The following is a 19569-nucleotide window of genomic DNA, read 5'->3' on the forward strand; positions in this document are numbered from 1 at the left end:
GATAAATCTGTTCCCATTACAAGAGTAAAGTTAAATGTATTCCCAGATTTAGATAAAACACGCAGAAATAATTTACAGGGAGAAAACTGCTGAATAAAGAAGAAAAATGAATGGAGTCATGTTTTGATCTATGGAGAGCATTGAGAAAGGATTTCATTCAGGTGGGGTGAGTTGATCCTTCCTCTTCTCGGTAGGGAATCCTGAGTGCACAGACTGCTCTCAGGTGAGCAGGAAAACAGAAGACTTTGGTCAGGAAATGCCAAGGGTGTAGTTTCACTTAGAAAATACTTTCCTAGGCAGCCTGTCTGCACTTACACATATGAGGGTCCACACACTTCTGAACATCGGAAGTTGATTTCTTGTCTTTTATTTGTGACGTGTGCTGATTTCAAGTTCTCTTTTGTGTTTGGTGTGAACTCTGCAGACACATACATGTATGCGCGTGCGTGATTTGTGGGCTTTGAATCATCACTTAGAGAAATGTGCAAGATTAGATCTACACATTTTGTTCACCTTTCCTTTGTTTTGATTTTTTTTAATTTAATTTAATTTTATATTGGAGTATAGCTGATTTACAATATTGTGTTAGTTTCAGTTGTACAGCAAAGTGATTCAGTTATACATATACATGTGTCCATTCTTTTACAGATTCTTTTCCCATATAGATTATGACAGAATGTTGAGTAGAGTTCCCTGTGCTATTCAGTAGGTCCTTGTTGATTATCTGTCATCTTTCTTACATAAAAGAGCAAAGGGCTGTGGAAACAGGTCACAGAATGCAGCGGACTGCTCCTGACCTGCAGGGATTTAGCTTGGAGGCCTTGGCGGTCCCGTTAGGCATCCTTTCTCCTCTGAGCCTGGAGCTCTAGCATCAGCCTACCTGATCCAGCGCCCTGTGGATGAGCATGGTGTTAAGTACTTGACATTCATTTTCTCCTGTAACCCTTGGATCAGTTCTCTGCTGGTAAGACTTCTATTTTCTTATGAAACAGACAACGAAGCTGAGGATCACAGATGCTGAGCAGCTGCCGGGGGTCTCACGGGTGGGTACCAACTCCCAGGGCAGCTCTGGGGCTGGTACGTGGAATGCTCAGCAGTTTCCATCCCTTTGTGGGGGTTTCACACCTGTAATTTCATAATGGCTCTATGACTGGCTATCATCACCATTCTACACACAAGAAAAGTGAAGCACAAAGCCACGAAGTCTCCAGCGAAAGAAGGCAGCTGGAAAGGGGTAAAACCAGGAGTCGCATCAGCTGTCTGCTAGCAAGTCCCTGCTTTGGGCCCTGCTTTGCCTGGTCTCTTCAAGACTCCTCACCTGGGGCTGCCCTTGTCTTGGAAGATCATGTAACAGCCCCAGTGCTGTCCAGTGGTCAATGCTGTGCACTGCACAAGGACATCTGCCTGCAAATCTCAATCCCTCGTGGGCTGTTTCATCTCTGACTTGGAAAATCCATCCTGAATGTCTGCTCAAGTAATTTACCAGCATTGTCCTTTTTGGTTTTAATTGACATCAATTACTGAGGCGCCTTCTAACCCATTTTAAATGGATTTCCCATGAACAACTGAATAGAGTTTTCACAGGTGACAACTTTTCTGTTTCAGAGACCTGAGGGCCAGTGAGAAGGGGTTTCAGAGCTCAGCTGACCTGGTCCAAGTCTGGCTTGCTTTGTGACACATCCATTAAACTCTCTGAGGTTAGTCTGTCTATCCATTAAATGGGCAGAGTAACATTTACTTCAAAGGAATGCTGTGACCATTTATTTAGATTACACACACACACACAGACACACACACACAGACTGTCTGTTGTATAGGCTTTAAAAAATATTAGACACTTAATGTAAATCATTAATTTATATTTGCTTTAAAAAGTAGAAATACCATATTCAGGTTCTGGGACATGTATTAGGCACTAGGAAAATGTCTGACTAATAAATGAAGGTCACTCTACCGCTTGTGGCTTTTTTCAAGGTTCTAAATGCACCCTCCGAGCAAGCTTTGCTCAGTTTTTCCCGGGACTGCTGATTGATGGGGTGGGTGGGAAGAGTTCCTGATTCCCAGGGGCCCTGAGTAGGAGTGGAGAAAGCTGGAAAGTTGGGATCAGAATCTACATATTTGGGTCAAATTCTACTTGTAAATTCTGGGGCCTTGCCAAGCTATTTACATTTTCTATTCCTGTGTTTGTTTTTTACCCAGGTTGCAGAATAGAAATAATAAAAACAGCTTTTCTGCTTTGTTCTCAGGCATATAACGCCCTACTCAAGGTTAAAGTTACTTTCATATTCTGATCACTTTGGATGGTGCAAGAATGCCTGGACACTGTTCCTAAGTCTCAGCGCATTTGTCATGAGTCTGGTCACACTTTTAGGAGAGTATTGATCCTAGTGATGCCATGCTCATACCTCCTTCATTTACATCTGCTGGCAGCCTCTTTAGGAAGTAGAGGAGGCCATGTGACTTACCTCAAGGTCATGGGTCTTGAAATCCTTCTTCCTCCATGGGCCATCAGGCCTCTATCTGTATACTCCGAAACAATTTATCTATTTATCTGCTTATCTATCTATCCATTTATTTATCTATCCGTTTATTTATTTATTTAAGATGCCTTTTATATTCCATCATTTTTCAATATGAACTTTTGGGTAACTGTATTAAAGAATTTGAATGGAAAGGAATACACATACAGTATATAGAAGTTGATTCAGAACTCTTCATTCTTCAATTAAGTGTATTCAGTTTACCTACTTAACATAAGGTCACTTCCCTGATGATATTTGGAGTAAGATTCCTTCTCCCAGGATGCCAGTTTTTAGTTTTATATATCTGCTGACCACAATTCTCAAATCTCCAAGTAGGAATATACATAATAAAATGCTGACATTACAGTAGAAGTCGGGTCGGTGTTTTAATTAATTATTTTTTAATTTTAATTTTTTCCAGCTTTATTGAGATGTATTTTGACACATAACACTGTATATATAACCGTATATATTTCGAAATGATTACCATAATAAGGTTCTTTAGGTTTTTATTTTTAAATATGAATCATTAAATGAGTTGGGAAAACAAAAGCAGTCTTTTTTACAACAGTTCTCAGTACATGTAAATATTTTCTTCAAACCGGATTAGTTACTTGTCCTAAGTTCTTTTCAACCAAGAAAAAAAAAAAAGAAACTCACATTTTTCCTAGCATCGGTGTTAATGCTCAAGCATCATCAGCGTGGTGAAGCTCGGTCTCAGACTGAAGTCCACTGACCTGCTCAGCTGTTCAGAGTGGGAAACCTGCCGGTGCAGGAGCTAGGACCGCGGATTCGGATTCGGAGACAGTGCAGGTTGAAGATCTTCACCGACTTGACTCGCACTTCCTCCCGCCACCGCCAGGAGCGCCCGGGACGCGTGGAGCTCGCAGCGCGGCGGGAGCGGGTGGGGGTGGTGTGGGGGTGTGGCTGCAGGTTGGGGCTCCCGCCCGCCGGCTGCACGGGTTCGCCGAGCCCGGAGGAGGGAGCGCTAGCTACCCCGAGCGGGAGGGAGCTTGCAGACTCCGGCTCAGAGCAGCTGTCTGGACACCTTGGGTTTTGGGGTGGGGAGCCCAGGCGACTGTGAACATGGACTCCGCCGCGGGAGCCAGTCTCAGGATGCTCTTTCTTTTGTCTGCAAAGCCCTGGAGTACATTAGCAGCAGGGAATACTTGTGAGTACAGCAAATCTTTTAAAACTTATACTGACAACTGAGAATTCGTGTTTTTTAAAAAAATAATTGAATTTTACAAATGGAATCACTGGTCTGCTTCTGAAAATGAGGCATTTAAAAAACATCGCAAAGTCCCAACGCTTGGATAGGATGGTTTACAATGGTTTTTCCACTTGTCAAGTCTGTAATACACAAAGCCTGTTTTGACTTGTCTGTGAGCTGAATTTTGTCTGTGTGCTGTTGTTTTGAATATTCATTGAGAAAGCTCAAATTCTAGTAAAACCTAAAATTAGCATGAGAATATTGAGGCGGAGAGAGACCAGAGAGAGAATAGCAGGAGATGAGGAGAGAAGAGCATGCCAATATGTCATTTATTTCTTTTTACTATGAATACATTTTGCAGGATTTATGTCAGAAAGGAAATCGTTGGCCGACCTGGCCGGGTCCTGCATTAGCGTAGATGTTTGCAGTTGGCGCCCTGCGGAATCGGGTACCAAGAACTCGGGCGCTGCAGCGGCGGGCAGGCTCCGCAGCAGAGCCCAGGCGGCAAACCTGGTTAGTCCCCAGAATTACGAGAAGGATAGACCCCTCAGAATTAGAAGGCTTTTGCTTAAAGGAAAAACATAACCTGCCATTCAGGTTCATTTGCAAGTGCACATGCTTGTATATTGTGATGTGCTGTGTTTCTCATTTTGTTGGTTCAGTGAAGATGTATTAACCTCTCAGTTCTGGACTGGCAATGTGAGTCTGATCTAAAGATGCTAGCCAAATTGATTCAGCCGACCTCAAGGCATTTTAATCTGGAAATCGGAAAAAGTTTTCGAAGTGTTATTCAGATTGAAATTTCCATCATAGCGCTTTTCTTTCCTTGAGGGATTGGAAGAAAGCCCCCTTAGTCCTACATCCACACCCCATCCCCCTCAAGAATTTTTTTTAAATCAGGTTGTAGGGAGTAAGGCAAGCTATTATGCATTTCAAGAAAGTGCTAGTAGGCATGTTAGAAACCGACCTTGCTGCTGGGTATCCAGTTTTATCTGGGGGTGGGGTGGGCTGGGGAACTCCGCCCTTACCAGGAAGTTTGTGCTAAAGTGAAAAGCATATTGTACAAAGAGTTACCCTTCCAGCATTCATCCATATATGCCCCGAGGCTGTGATAAGTTTGTGTTGTCATCATTTAGTATCAGCTGATTTAATGCCATATTATATGAGTCACTCCTGAAAATGAGCCTTAGTCTCCTTTAAGAAAATACTGCCCCGTGTTTCAGACAGAATTTTAATTTAGCTTTGGGCACAATTTCCATGAATTAATTAAAATGGAGGCATTTACATGAAATCCTTAGGTCCTGCGGTAAAGCATTTATCACTTTGCTAAGAAATTAAAAATGTAGTACTAAATGATTTGCTAGTATAAAAGAATTGTAGAATAATTTAACATAGTACACTGAGGTGCAATTAAAAAGTCACCAGAGGTCACTCTTACTTAAAGGAAACATGGCTTCAAAAATCCTTCCCTTATAAGAGAAGCAGAGTGCTGTGCTGCCTTTCTTGTCTCCTTAGTTGTGATTACAGGATATTGCAAGATCAGTTTTGATATTTCTTTATTTTCTCTTTGTATTTTATTCCCTGAAATCCACAGAGGTATCATATTCTTCATACTGAGCATCTTTTTTAAGAGTCACATGCTCTGAGGTGCTCCATGTCTGAATATCCAGGCAGATATCCTTTTCTGAATTGAATATATCTCTAAGCTCAGTTCGTCTGGGTCTCTGGCTGACTCTTCAAATGTCAATGCTAGTTTTCACTTTTCAGCCTCTGTTTTATTTAGATGTGTTTAGTACTCTGATTAAAAGTTCAGTAAGTTAAAAGTACCTATGTAAATGTGCATGGCTAAAAACATTTTAGATACTATAGAGTCCTTGATCACCGCAAAGATGGCTACTATAGTTGTTCAAGTGTCAAGTATATATTTAAATGTCTTTGCAGACTTAAAGATTCATAGAGGGTACACAAACTGTGTTTGATAATTGCTTGCTAATCTCATTTGACAGTATCCTTTGTGGCAGTAGAGGTAATTATAGTCTAGATTATAGACTATTATATTCTATATATTATAGTATTATAATATAGATTATTATATTATAATATAATAATCTATATTATAGTATTATAATATTACATATATTACTATCGTATTATAGTCTAGATTACATATTATAGTAATATGTAATAGTCTAGATAGTCTATATAGTCTAGATTACATATATAATTACTATTATATATATAATATATATATTATATATATTACATATATATAGTCTAGTCTAGTCTATATAGTCTAGATTACATATATAATTACTATTATATATAATATATATATTATATATATTACATATATTATTATTATTATAATATTACATATAATACTATCGTATTATAGTCTAGATTAGCTAATTTGACCAATTGGATTTTTCCTTAACTCTCGAATATTTGGGAGGTGTTTGTTTGTATGTGTAGATGTATATACAAGCAAGGTATTTCAAACCCATATTTGAAATTTGTTACTACATAAATCAAGGTAGAGGGTTCTTTTAGTCCTGTCCCATCATTTGAGAAATTCTAAAGAGGAGTTTGCCAGCAGGATGGGATTTAGGTTACCAACAAGAAATCACGAACACGAGCATTTGCTCAAGTCTTTTGATCGCTAACCTTTTATTCCTAAGAAGTGTTTTAAGAACTCAAGTAATCTTTTCAGACAAGACTTTAAAACTAACAAAAATGAAATATTCTTAAGCCCTGATAAAATAATGAGAACTGTATGTAAATGTTCAAAAAGGTAAAGATCTTCTCCCCAAAAGGATACAGTGACATTTTTCCTCTATTTACAACTGGTTCTCAGTAGTAAATTAGTCAGACAGACGCGGGGGCGGGTGGGGGGGGTGTCAACCTGGGTGAGGTTCTGGCATAAGACATACTCTCATACAGGACTTGGTTGAAACATTTGACATCTCAGAAATTATCCATGTTTTGACATGAATCTTTATAATTAATGGGAAATTTCAAGTCAGGAGGAGTCTACACAGGGCGAGAGTAATGTTTCTAAATAGCCAACAACATGGGCTTTTTTTTTTTTTTTCTCTTATTCTCTGTCTTTTTGAAGACAAAACAAGTTGAATGGACAGCATCCTCTAGGACCTGATATTTAAAAATTGTGCATCTCTACTTGGTCTGCCTTCTAGAACTCTTTGTATTTAGTCAAGATGAAAGTGTTATTCTAATGGAGTTATCCTCTTAAATGGAACGCAAGAGGAAAGTTAGAATATAGATTCCAAGTTAGAGCCCTGTTTTCCAGAAGTTGTTGTGCAGACAGTGGTTGGTTTGCTCACTTCCTACCATGAGCCACAAGTGGAAGAGGGCAGTAGCTCTCTGTTTTAGGATTATCCCTGTGAATCTACTATTTGTTTATGAACTTTCAGATCTTTTTGGGGGGGGGGGAGGAAGAAGAGATATAATCTGAATAAGAAAATGTCAGTATTTTGGTTGATATTTAGATTGAATTACTTATGTCTACCTATTTCTGAAAGGCATTAGACCATATGTAATATGTTCCTTGGTTTAGGGAGGGAGCCTATCAGAGGATGTGCCCCTGGAGCAGGTGAATGGGGAATCCATTCGTGATTCAGTGAAACATGTTGGGGAAAATGAGCATAGAATATGGAGAGAGGTATTTAGTAAGCACTGGAGCTTGGACTTGTTGGAAAGAGTCTTCAACAAACTGGTAAACGGACCGTTTTTTAAAAAAAATCATATTTGAATAAACTTCCCAGAAATACTGAGGTCAGAATATTTTTGAAAACTTCGGGAAAACAACAACATTTTTTTCTCCAAAAAAACTTACAAAGTCCATGTGACTATCAACACAGAGTGAAAGGCAAGGCTAGAGCTGTGAGGGTCCTGAAGCTTATGCAACTGGGGGAGACTCTTTAAGCAAACAAACAAACAAAATGACCCTAAAGACACATTATCAGTGACCCTCCCACGCCTGAAAGCCTGTTCTGGGGAGAAGACTGGAGCTCAAGAATGTCTGCTCCTTTGAGTTGATTTGGAAAAACAACCCCAAATCATTCAAGAGTACTAAATAAAGGACATATTCACTGACAAAAATCTCAATTAACTGAGCAAATTTGAATTTGAATTTTTCCCTTTAAATCAAAATCAGAATTTGAATATAAAAGTATACTTATAAAAGTATAAAAGAGTTCAAACAATTTGGAATGAATAGATCCAGGGTTTACCTGCAATTCTAATTCTAATCCTGAAAAACAAATATGAAATTAACCTCTGGATCTTCTCCCCACTTAACTTTTCAGAGCCTTTAAAGGCTTGGCTTCAACATACAAAGTTCTTCAGAGTAACTTCCAAAGTGTCCCCACTCAATCTGCCTACCTGGGGCCCGTTGCGGTGCTGATTGCTATAGGCTCTGTTGCATCATATTGAATAACTTTTAAAAACGGAATTATTTATGTCTACCTATTTCTGAGAGGCAGGAAACCATATGTAATACGTTCCTTCAAAATATCATACATGTTTTTTCCAGTTTGAGTTCTATGGCATAAGGTTAAAATCTGTGTGCTAATTAAAGTTATACACAACTTGTAAATACTGTAAAAACTAACACAACATTGTAAATCAACTATACTCCAATGTAAAATAAAAAGTTAAAAAAAGAGAGGGTATGATAGAGTGACCTTTTGACATTATGCAGGAACATTGTTTAATAGGCCCACATGATTGTTTAATTACCTAGAAGAATGCACCCATGTCTGACTTGGTCATTTACTATTTGATTGGAGTTTAGAAGCTGAAATTGACGATTTTTTTTTTTTTCAGGTACATATGGTAACTACAAAGGTTTTATTGCCCTGTAGGACATTGATCAGTTTTTTTGTAACCTAGCAATCTCATTCTAATGTTCTTCTATAAATGCCTGTAAATTCCTAGTTTCTCAAAATGCTCTTTTACTGGATTAGTCATTAATGAGTTTATGATTCTTTGGCATGCATTTGTTCTATATTTGTACGTGTTGTGTTTTTAACTTTTTGAAAACAATGCTTTGACATAGAGATTGCACATGTCTGGTAGGTGTACACATAACCTTGTGTGATAATACATGTGCTTAGTTTGAGTGTTGCTTTACAATAAATTTCCTTTCTGGTTCATTAGAAACTTTACTTTTCAATAATAATATAGGGAGTCTGGCTCACAATAAAAAATAAAAATATTCCCCTTAGTTTCCAGGTAATGGGTATTTTCAGTGTACTGATTTGAAATAGAATTGAAACATAAATTACTTGAAATTTTGAGTAGTTTAAAGTTAGAAACTATATAATTTTTATTTAAATATATGCCCATTTAATGGACCAGTTTAAAAAAAAACCTCCCTCCAAGGCTGTTAATCACAAATGAAAAAATGATATATTTTATCTAGGCTATGGCTTTTATTAAGTTTTTACTCGGTAGTACATCAGGAAAAGATACTCATGGAGGATGTGCTAGTTATAGCTAACTCATGGAGAGAAACTTGAAAAAAGTTTGTTTTTTAAACTGGCAAATATGATACTTTCGGATGAGTCATTTTAGGGATATGGTAAATGGTGTATCAGATATTTAAATTTATGTGTTCCTAAGTTGTATCACCTGTGGTTCCATCTCTGGCCTTAGTGGCTGTCACCTGTGGAGACACCTGTGGAGAAGGAATTTTTATGCCTTTTTAGTGTTCACTGGACCACTGTGGGAGGAAGGGGCTGGTGAACCTTGTTTGGAATCAGTGGCAGTTTCGATAACCTCAGAAGCCACTTAACGCTGTGGCATAGACCTAGGGTCCCCACATGCTCGTTTCAGTAGCATCTCATTACTTGGGGTGTTCGAGACCCAACAGAGGGTTTCTCTGGAGCTTAGGAGCAAGCAGTGACATTGCTGCTTGGATGATGCAGGAGCGACCTGCTGCCTTGAGACATAAGACCAGGTGCCACCTGCAGTTCTCAAGGTTGTAATTAGTTTTTATTTTAACATTTATAAATCCTCAGGCAGCCAAAGAGCTTGATAAAGTTAAGCTAAATACACTCTTCCTCGGAGTGGTGAATTGGTGGGAGAAGTGGCAGGATGTACCATGTGTGTGTACGTATGTTTGTGTGTCTTAAGGGAGGCTGGTTGGGTAGAGAGACCTGCCGAAGGAATTAAAAACCACTGTCAATAGTTGTAAAAGAGGCACAGATTGGATTAGGTGACAATCCAGTTACGTGGGATTGAGCTATTTCTTACTTGTTACCATGCAGAACGGAGAGTCTCCACTTTGGATTTCTGAGCATGTGAGCAATCAGGAAATACAAAGACATCTGCCCTGACCCAGTTGAACCCCAGTTGAAACTCTTGCCTTCACGTGTCGGAGGTGTTTTGTGTTCTAGGATATTGCTATGCAGCCACCGTTAGAACCAGCAGCACTTAACCTGCCTCTGAGGCCTTCCCAGGTCCTGGTTCCTGTTAATACAGTTCTAAGGAATGGCTGGTAGGATTTTGATTTAAAGGCGAGTAGATATAATAAAGGGAATCTGATTAGCATGCGAAAATAATTCAGTAATTTGATTCAGGTCAAAGAAAGTAATTTTAATATAAACTTCTATTATGGAAGAAAATATTTTAAGAACTGTTAACTATTTTAATGTCTCAGATTTGGCTGATGTAAGAAAAATAATATGTTTCTATAGACATCTGTTCAAATGTTTGGAGATTATCAAAATTAAGGATTTGTCATATAGCTTTACGTTTGCTGTGTCTTTGATGATTAGAAACTTGAGAATAAGGACATTGCTATACACTAAAAGTATAATAATACAACATAAAAAGAAAAATATAGCTGTGTAATGTCATCAAGCTGGCTAGCTGCTGTGTGTCTGTGATTCTTAGGCTTCTCTGCAACGTTGTGTTAATTCATGGAAGTTTTCTTTTTTTAATTAATTAATTAATTAATTAATTTTTGGCTGTGTTGGGTCTTCATTGCGGCACTGAGGCTACGGGCTTTCTCTAGTTGCGACCAGCGTGGGTTACTCTTTGTTGTGGTGCGCGGACTTCTCATTGAGGTGCCTTCTCTTGTTTCGGAGCGTGGGCTCTAGGCGCAAGGGCTTCAGTAGTTGTGGTGCGTGGGCTTAGTTGCTCCGCGGCACGTGGGACCTTCCTGGACTAGGGATCGAACCCGTGTTCCCTGTATTGGCAGGCGGACTCTTAACCACTACTCCACCAGGGAAGTCTCGATTCACGGAAGTTCTGATAAGAAAACCTGTGAGCCTTGACATTTCAGAGCACATCCTTTTCTATGGTGTGAACCATGCCGTCATTGCGAGGGGTTAAAAAAATTGGGGGACTGAAAGAGGATATGTTGACTAGAGTTTAGTTAAGGTACGTATAAGAGAGTTTAAGGGAGCGAACGCCAAATTACTCTTTGCTTTCTTAAAGTGACAAGGAACATTTCTGAAAACTATTTTTTCTGGCATAGAACACAGTAGAATTGACAGATCTCAGAGTCAATTACCTATTAGAGGTAAGTCAAATGATCTATTTTGAACTATGGTACAAGGTTAACAAACATAATATTGATTCTCCAGTTTATAAGAATAAACTTTGGATCATAATTATTTACTATTCTTTTGTCATGATGAACTACTGATCTATTTTAAGAAACCTGAAAACCTGATCTTTGGGAGATTTGCATCGCTATGGACTGATTTCACTTGTTCTTCTTGTAAGTGATAGGATTCATTTGTTGGAAGATAGGCTGCATGCTTGCCTAGGGAAAGTTCCTTTTCCTCATGAATATTGCTGCAAGGTGAAGCAAGAGTGGGGAGATACATCCTGCAGGCTATTGCGCATTTGAGCATGAAAAGGACATATGTTGTATCTTAATCTCCATCCCAGTTCCCTAGGGATGAGACTGGCTTACCCACCCTCCCAAGGCCTCCTTCCCAACCCCCAGCATCAACATGCCCAGAGCCTTCACGAGCATCTTCTTCCATTTTCTTAGATGGAGGTGATGCTGAATGACTTCCTGGGTTGACTTGCGTGGATTTGGCCAGCCAAAGAGGTGTCCTTCCTCCTTCACTACTTCCTGTGGGATCCATCCCCCTGAGGTCTTCCACTGTTATTCCATTTCCCAGGTGTAAGAGGGACTGAAGTGGGAGGATGGCAGTGAGAATGAAAAAGTGACACTGCACACAAAGAACACTTTCAGGACTTAATGGTTGTTTGATTCTATGTGGAGTAATAAGAAATGGGAGTGTGAAGGACTGGGGTATTGGCAAGTGACTTAAACAAAACGGGGAATTGTTGGTTCACATCATTGCATTTCAGGCAAGGTTAGATCCAGATGAGGCTGTGCCATCAGGATCAGCCTCTCTTCATGTTTCCGCTCTGTCTTCCCAGTGTCAGCTTGATGCTCAGGCAGGAATCTGCTTGGTAGCTCCATGTCCAAGGTCGACCTTCCTAATCACAGTGATAGAATGCTTTCCTCTATTTGGACTTTGGTCCTTATTACCCTGAAGCACTAAGCATGTATTTATTTGTTTATTCCCTCAGCTCAAGCTCCAAGAAAGCAGAGACTTCCTCTTTCTTTTTTGTTGTTATTCCTACTTCCTAATCCCCAGAGCACAGGGATGGTCCTGGAAGACAGTGGGTTCTCAATACATATTTGTTGGATAAGTAAAAAGGTGAATGATTCTCTTTCCCCAAACATCCAGCAAGATCCCCAGATCTGACTTCCACTGTTTTGTCTGTGTTGTGACTGCTCTTATCCAGCTACTGTGACAGGAAAGGTTGGCCCTCATGACCAGTGGTGGAGCCAGGAAGTGATTGCAACTTGATCCTTGACCAGGTGCTTTGACTGCATCACTTTGACAAGAAAGCAAAATGCACAATCCATTTAGGTAATTAGTTTAACATCTATTATGAAAAGCACTAGCTTTCAGGCTCTTACTGGCTTCATAGAACAGATGCTTGGTTACATGTCTCCCTCCTTAATCAGATTTTAAACTTCCTGAAAACAGAATCACGCTTCTTTGTTCCTGCAGTGCTTTGCTGATGGTACTCAGTAAGTACCAAATAAATGGAGAAATTAATATATTTTAAATATGCTACCTTGAAAGTATATAGAATATCTGCAGAATCCCCCCGTGTATTTTATAATCATTTTTTAGGTGGCCTAATAAAAATGAATTTTTATGTGACTATCCCTGAGCTCTCTACTAGCCAACTGATTTGTTCATGGAAGGATCCATTGGCTGATTTTGAGTGTTTTGTTTTCTTCCAGTAGGAAAATGCCTGACATAACTTCTGACCCAAGGCTTTGATAAAAAGCATGGTGCCTGTTCTAAAAGTTGCTGGGAAGCCCTGAGGGAGAGCTTGAAAAGGCCAGGTGTCAGGGGAACTACCAAAGACCAACAAGCAGCAAAGAGGAGGCCTTCTGGCAGGTATTATTAGGCAAGATGACTATTATCTAGGGAGATCTTGATCAAGTCTGATCTCAGCAAGGCTCCATATTCAGGAGGAGCCTGAAACAGAGGTGCCTGGGGGCAGTGTGTAATTGGCATTCTCCACAAGCCTGGTTCATAGTGTCTACCTGATACTTGAAGCAGCATCTAATCCAGGTGGGAAAGGCTCACTGCACATCAGGGCAGAGGGCCTGCAGGTGCACAGGTGGCCGTTGCACTTCAGAGTAGGTGTCCAGTTGTCTCCTTGACACCCATGAGGCTAAATTCATTTGGGTCACAGCTGCCTCTGGGAGTGAGAACCATGGACTCTGTGTCCAGTAACCTGCAACATCAAGTGGAAGCTCCCATTGTGCTTGCAGACTTGACCCCCTGGTCTAGGGTGAGGAATTTCTGAGTCTGTTTATGGCTGGCCATTACTGTCAACAAAACCTGTTACTATCTTTGAGAAGTTTTATGACTAGCTAGCTCAAAGGCATGACAAAATGCACATGCTATCACTTAAAGACTACCTCTATTTTCAAACAAAGATTGTTCGTATTTTCAGAATTACATAGAAGGGCACAGTGGAGGTATATAAATGAAGATGATTCCAGCAGCACTCCTTCAAACAGCATAAAACTATAAAATTCAACAAGATGTACTAACATAATGAGTCACACTTTCAGATAGGCAGTGGAGTGGAGTGGTTATGAAAGGAATGTTTGGATTAGGTTTCTGCTTCCACTGATGAATGCCAGCTGTGTGACCCTGGGTAATTTGCTTATCCTTTCTGTGTCTCAGCTTCCTTGTCTCCAAAAATATAAGTAATAATTATAACCCATCTCATAGACTTGTTATGAAGATTAAATGAATTAATATATATAAATAATGCCTGGAACATAGTAAGTCCTCAGTGAATTTTAGCCATTACTATTGCTCCTGTTGATCTCAAGTGTAAAATCAGAAATGTGACTTTGGTCCATGATTTTGGGTAGAATAATCAGATAAGCAATTTTAGGGAAAGGCATTTATACTGGGTATTTCCATTAGTCAAAGTATTATCACTAATACTGCAAGATTAAGACAATATTACAAAAGCAGACTATTTAAAAATAAGTTTATGTCATAGAATTAGAAACTCTAACAGTACATTGATATGTTTCAGCTTTCTGTAATATTATATCTCTCTAAGCAATAAAGCTTTTCAGATTAAGCTATTTGGATTAAATTGTCACTAGCAACTTTGACTTCTTTCGGTTTTATATATTTTTCCGTTAGCTGAAAAGGACTCCCCAGATTAAGACAATATGCTGCTGAAACATATACTGCTTGTTATCTGGCTGTTTTTTATGAAGTCTTCTAAGACATATAGTATCTGACCATCAATATGGGTTGTTTGACATTTATGATAGTGAAATGAGTGTTAGTGTCCAAGTCAAACATATTTTGTATGCTGTGGAATGTCATCTCACTTAGAATGGGTATGAAAACTTTGGTGTGGATCCTTGGAAAGAGAGCATTACTGTTTGATTGTGAAAGGTTAGGTTTAGCCCCATCTCTTGAATTTTCTCATGTCCCCTTTTCTTCAGTCATCCCATCACTGACTTATTCAAACCCTCTAAATCTCTGGCATTTACTATTGTTGTCTTCATGATTTTCCTGTCTCTACCTCACCTCCTTCTGATCCATTTGCTATCCTGCTGCCAGAATAATCTTTCTAAAGACCACTTACCTGATGATCTTGCTTTTCTGGGTAAAGATTTTCGAATCTTCCCTCACATCACACACACACACACACACACACACATTTATTCCTTGAAAGGTCCCTTCCCTTCACTTCCTGTTCCTAGTCCCTCCTTTAACTGACCCTAAACTACAACCACCACCTAGCTACACTGGCATTCTTCCATCAGGACTTTCAGTTACCCCTCCCTCTACTTCTGGCACTTTCTCTCCATGTCTTGTCTTCCTGTTGAATATAGTCATCTAGGCTCTTACAGATCCATTTCCAGGAAACATATGCTCACAATAAAAATAAAAACATAAAATGCAAGAGGAAGAATCATCAGAAATAATAAACTACAGAATTAGACCAAAATAAATGTATATATTGAAATAGATTTAGGATATAAAATGTGTTTTATATGTATAAAGAAATAAAAGAGTAGAAGAATGGAAAGAATAAGAGACTATCAAAATGATCAAGTAGAATTGAAAAAGAGTAGTATTGAGAAATGAAAAATGTAATCACTGAAATAAAGAATTTAGTGAATGCTGAAACAGCAGATTAGACACAGGTGAAGAGAGACTCAACAAATTAGAAGACACGTTTGAAATAAATAACCAGCATGCACTACAGAGAGATGAAGAGATGGAAAATATGAAAGCCAGGTTAGGGGACAGGGTAAAGCGATTGATTTTTGTATCTGATCTGAGTTCTAGAAGGAAGAGCATGTGGGAAAAAGAAATACTTAAGAGATAATCTATGGGAATTGCCCAAAATTGAAGAGAGTCACCAATGTTTAGATTCAGGAAACCTCTCAAATCCCTAGTGATACAAAGGAAAATAAATTCCCACCCAAAACAACACTTTATATTGGAACTGTAGAACACCAGAATCAAGAGATGTTAAAAGCAGATAAAAGGTAAGAATAACAAATAAACAAACAAAATCAGAGACAAGAACTGTTAAAGTTCTGAGAGGGAATAATTACCAACCAAGAACTGTAGACTCATTGACTTTCTCTTTCTTTCTCTTTCAAGAATGAAGGTAAGATAAAGCCATTCACAGAAATATAAAATCAAAGAGCATTTAAGGCCAATTAACCTTCACTAAAGAAGTGTTAATGGATATACTTAGCAAGAAAGAAAATTATTACAGAAGGCAGTTATGAGTACTTATAATCTAGTAGCTAGAAACAAATGGCAGGTCCTCAGGTATAATCACATATTTGAACAGTAATAAAGCTGTTTGTACAACAACATCTTTATGAAGTTGATGGAATTCAAAGAAGAAGACAAGATAAATCTAAGAGAACAATTGAAAATATAGTTGGAAAAGGCTTACCAGACTTAAAGCATTCTAAGGTCCCTGCATTATTTTGTTTAATTTTAGGCTTTGTTAAATTGTTAAGCAGAATGCAGTGTAAAATTTTAAGGATGACCACTTAAAGAAGAGTAATAAGACATACACATTTCAAACCAGTAGGAAAAATGGAATGGGATGGGGGTAGATTTCAGTCTGTTCAACAGAAAGCAAGAAGAGAGGGGATGAGAAAATAACTGAGAAAAATAGACAAATAAGCATAAAATAGAATAAAATGAAGTGATAAGGATATAGAGATTTGAATAAATTATTTCTAACTTTGATTTTAAGGATATATATATAACAGTTAGAAAATATTATGCAGGCTTTTCAATTACATGTGGAATATTTACATTTTTACTTAACCATAAAACCAGTTTCAATAAATTTAAAAGAATTAGTAACATAAAAATAAAATTTCTTAAAACTGAAAAGCAATAATGTATCTCACTTATAAAAGCTCATATTGTGCTGCGTTAGATGAATGGAAAACAATAATTAAAAAAAAAATACCTAGAAACATGGTCACATTTTAAACCACCAAAAATAATGATATAAACTTATTTGCTATAATGGAATGAGAGCTAGTTTAACTTCAGCAGAGCTGTAATACAAGAAGCAAAAAGAAATATAGAAACAAGTATAAGTTCTGAAGGAAAATAACTTTTTTACTAGAAACTATTATTTAAACCATCGTAAAACATGAGTGGAGAGGATGAAGAGGGAGACTAAAATCTTGCTAATGTTCTTTGAGACATAAGTAGAATTTAACCATGGACATTGTTTAAAAATTGAGATAAAGTGTTGCGTTATAAATAGAAGGATGATCAGTAGAAAATAAATTAAATGTGATATTTTGTGTGCTTTTCAAAATCATGAAACTGATTTTCCTCCTCAGAAAAAGTCCTGTTTTCTGTTTCATGTTTTAATATGATTGCATGTTTTTTCATTCATTGTTCTTTCATCTGATAGTGAGAATATTCTTGGTTAAACAGTGAAAGTTTGTTTGTACTTTAGAATAGGTGTATGAAGCTGTTTAAGCATGTGGATTTTTTTACCCAATCTATTTTTTTTATAGACTACTGTTGGCTTGCGGAAGCAGACCTGTGAAAACTGTTAAGGATGATGAGTAGCACCACTGGGTGGATTTGGGTGACACAATATAATTCATGTCCTTAACATCTTACTATTATTATACATAGAAACTTTCACCAATTATTGTTGCTGAGAAATAACTGAAACATTCTCCTGTAAGTGATTAAAATATTTGTCGATTTCTCAGATTTTTAAATAGAATGAAATTGGATCTTATCATGAATTTTCTATAAAAATCTGGAGTTCCTTTTAGGTTAACAGATTTGTATCTTTTATAAACTAATTTTAAGTTCTATAATCTTATATAATGCTTATATGTAGTCTTATGTATAATATACATATAGTCAGGTTTACGAAAGAGAAGGCCATTTCCATACCTGGTATAATTCAACAAATTCTGTGAATTTTTAATTTCCACTTGCTGTGGAATTGAAATGTTTCACCTTCTATTTTGACATGAGTGCTGTATACCAGCACAGTTTGGAAGTTTTGTACAGAAAGGGAAAAAAACACCCTCTTCAGAAAAATTTTTAAAGAAATGTTTAGTTGTACCTTGTGAAAATAATACCAAATAGCTATTTTATCTTTTTTTTTTTGCAAATATGGACATTTTTTTAATCATCTTTTTTGGACTATAATTGCTTTACAATGGTGTGTTAGCTTCTGCTTTATAACAAAGTGAATCAGCTATACGTATACATATATCCCCATATCCCCCATATCTCTTCCCTCTTGCGTCTCCCTCCCTCCCACCCTCTCTATCCTACTCCTCTAGGTGGTCACAGAGCAGTGAGCTGATCTCCCTGTGCTATGCGGCTGCTTCCCACCAGCTATCGGTTTTACATTTGGTAGTGTATATATGTCCACGCCACTCTCTCACATTGTCCCAGCTTACCCTTCCCCCTCCTCGTATCCTCAAGTCCATTCTCTAGTAGGTCTGCGTCTTTTTTCCCGTCTTGCCCCTAGGTTCTTCATGACCATTCTTTTTTTTTAGGTTCCATATAAATGTGTTAGCATACGGTATTTGTTTTTCTTTTTCTGACTTACTTCACTCTGTATGACAGACTCTAGGTCCATCCACCTCACTACAAATACCTCAATTTCGTTTCTTTTTTAGGCTGAATAATATTCCATTGTATATATGTGCCACATCTTCTTTATCCATTCATCTGTCGATGGACACTTAGGTTGCTTCCATGTCCTGGCTATTGTAAATAGAGCTGCAATGAACATTGTGGTACATGACTCTTTTTAAATTATGGTTTTCTCAGGGTATATGTCCAGTAGTGGGATTGCTGGGTCATATGGTAGATCTGTTTTTAGTTTTTTAAGGACCCTCCATACTGTTCTCCATAGTGGCTGTATCAATTTACATTGCAAGAGTGTTCCCTTTTCTCCACACCCTCTCCAGCATTTATTGTTTGTAGATTGTTTTATGATGGCCATTCTGACTGGTGTGAGATGATATCTCATTGTAGTTTTGATTTGCATTTCTCTAATGATTAATGATGTTGAGCATTCTTTCATGTGTTTGTTGGCCATCTGTATATCTTCTTTGGAGAAATGTCTGTTTAGGTCTTCTGCCGATTTTTGGATTGGGTTGTTTGTTTTTTTGATATTGAGCTGCATGAGCTGCTTGTAAATTGTGGAGATTAATCCTTTGTCAGTTGCTTCATTTGCAAATACTTTCCCCCATTCTGAGGGTTGTCTTTTCGTCTTGCTTATGGTTTCCTTTGCTGTGCAAAAGCTTTTATGTTTCATTAGGTCCCACTTGTTTATTTTTGTTTTATTTCCATTTCTCTAGGAGGTGGGTCAAAAAGGATCTTGCTGTGATTTATGTCATAGGGTGTTCTGCCTATGTTTTCCTCTAAGAGTTTGATAGTGTCTGGCCTTACATTTAGGTCTTTAATCCATTTTGAGTTTATTTTTGTGTATGGTGTTAGGGAGTGTTCTAATTTCATTCTTTTCCACGTAGCTGTCCAGTTTTCCCGGCACCACTTATTGAAGAGGCTGTCTTTTCTCCATTGTCTATTCTTGCCAGCTTTATCAAAAATAAGGTGACCGTATGTGCTTGGGTTTATCTCTAGGCTTTCTATCCTGTTCCATTGATCTATATTTCTGTTTTTGTGCCAGTACCATACTGTCTTGATTACTGTAGCTTTGTAGTATAGTCTGAAGTCAGGG

The 19569-nt window shown here is 38.0% G+C and overlaps 1 protein-coding gene and 1 long non-coding RNA gene across 4 annotated transcripts in view; both read left to right on the forward strand.

The window, feature by feature from the left end:
* LOC309661718 (stearoyl-CoA desaturase 5-like) overlaps positions 1–19569 on the forward strand; it is a 386110-nt gene that overhangs the window by 272166 nt on the left and 94375 nt on the right. The gene's annotated exons all lie outside the window — the stretch shown is intronic.
* Positions 1–19569, forward strand: part of LOC309661737 — a 57438-nt gene that overhangs the window by 17646 nt on the left and 20223 nt on the right. For all 3 annotated transcript variants that reach the window (XR_014264232.1, XR_014264233.1, XR_014264234.1), the window contains one exon: positions 1606–1697. This is a non-coding gene — a long non-coding RNA (uncharacterized lncRNA). The remainder of the gene's footprint in view (positions 1–1605; positions 1698–19569) is intronic.

The sequence above is a fragment of the Balaenoptera physalus genome (assembly GCF_965194825.1).
Source record: "Balaenoptera physalus genome assembly, chromosome: 5".
In the NCBI taxonomy this organism is placed as follows: Eukaryota; Metazoa; Chordata; class Mammalia; order Artiodactyla; family Balaenopteridae; genus Balaenoptera; species Balaenoptera physalus.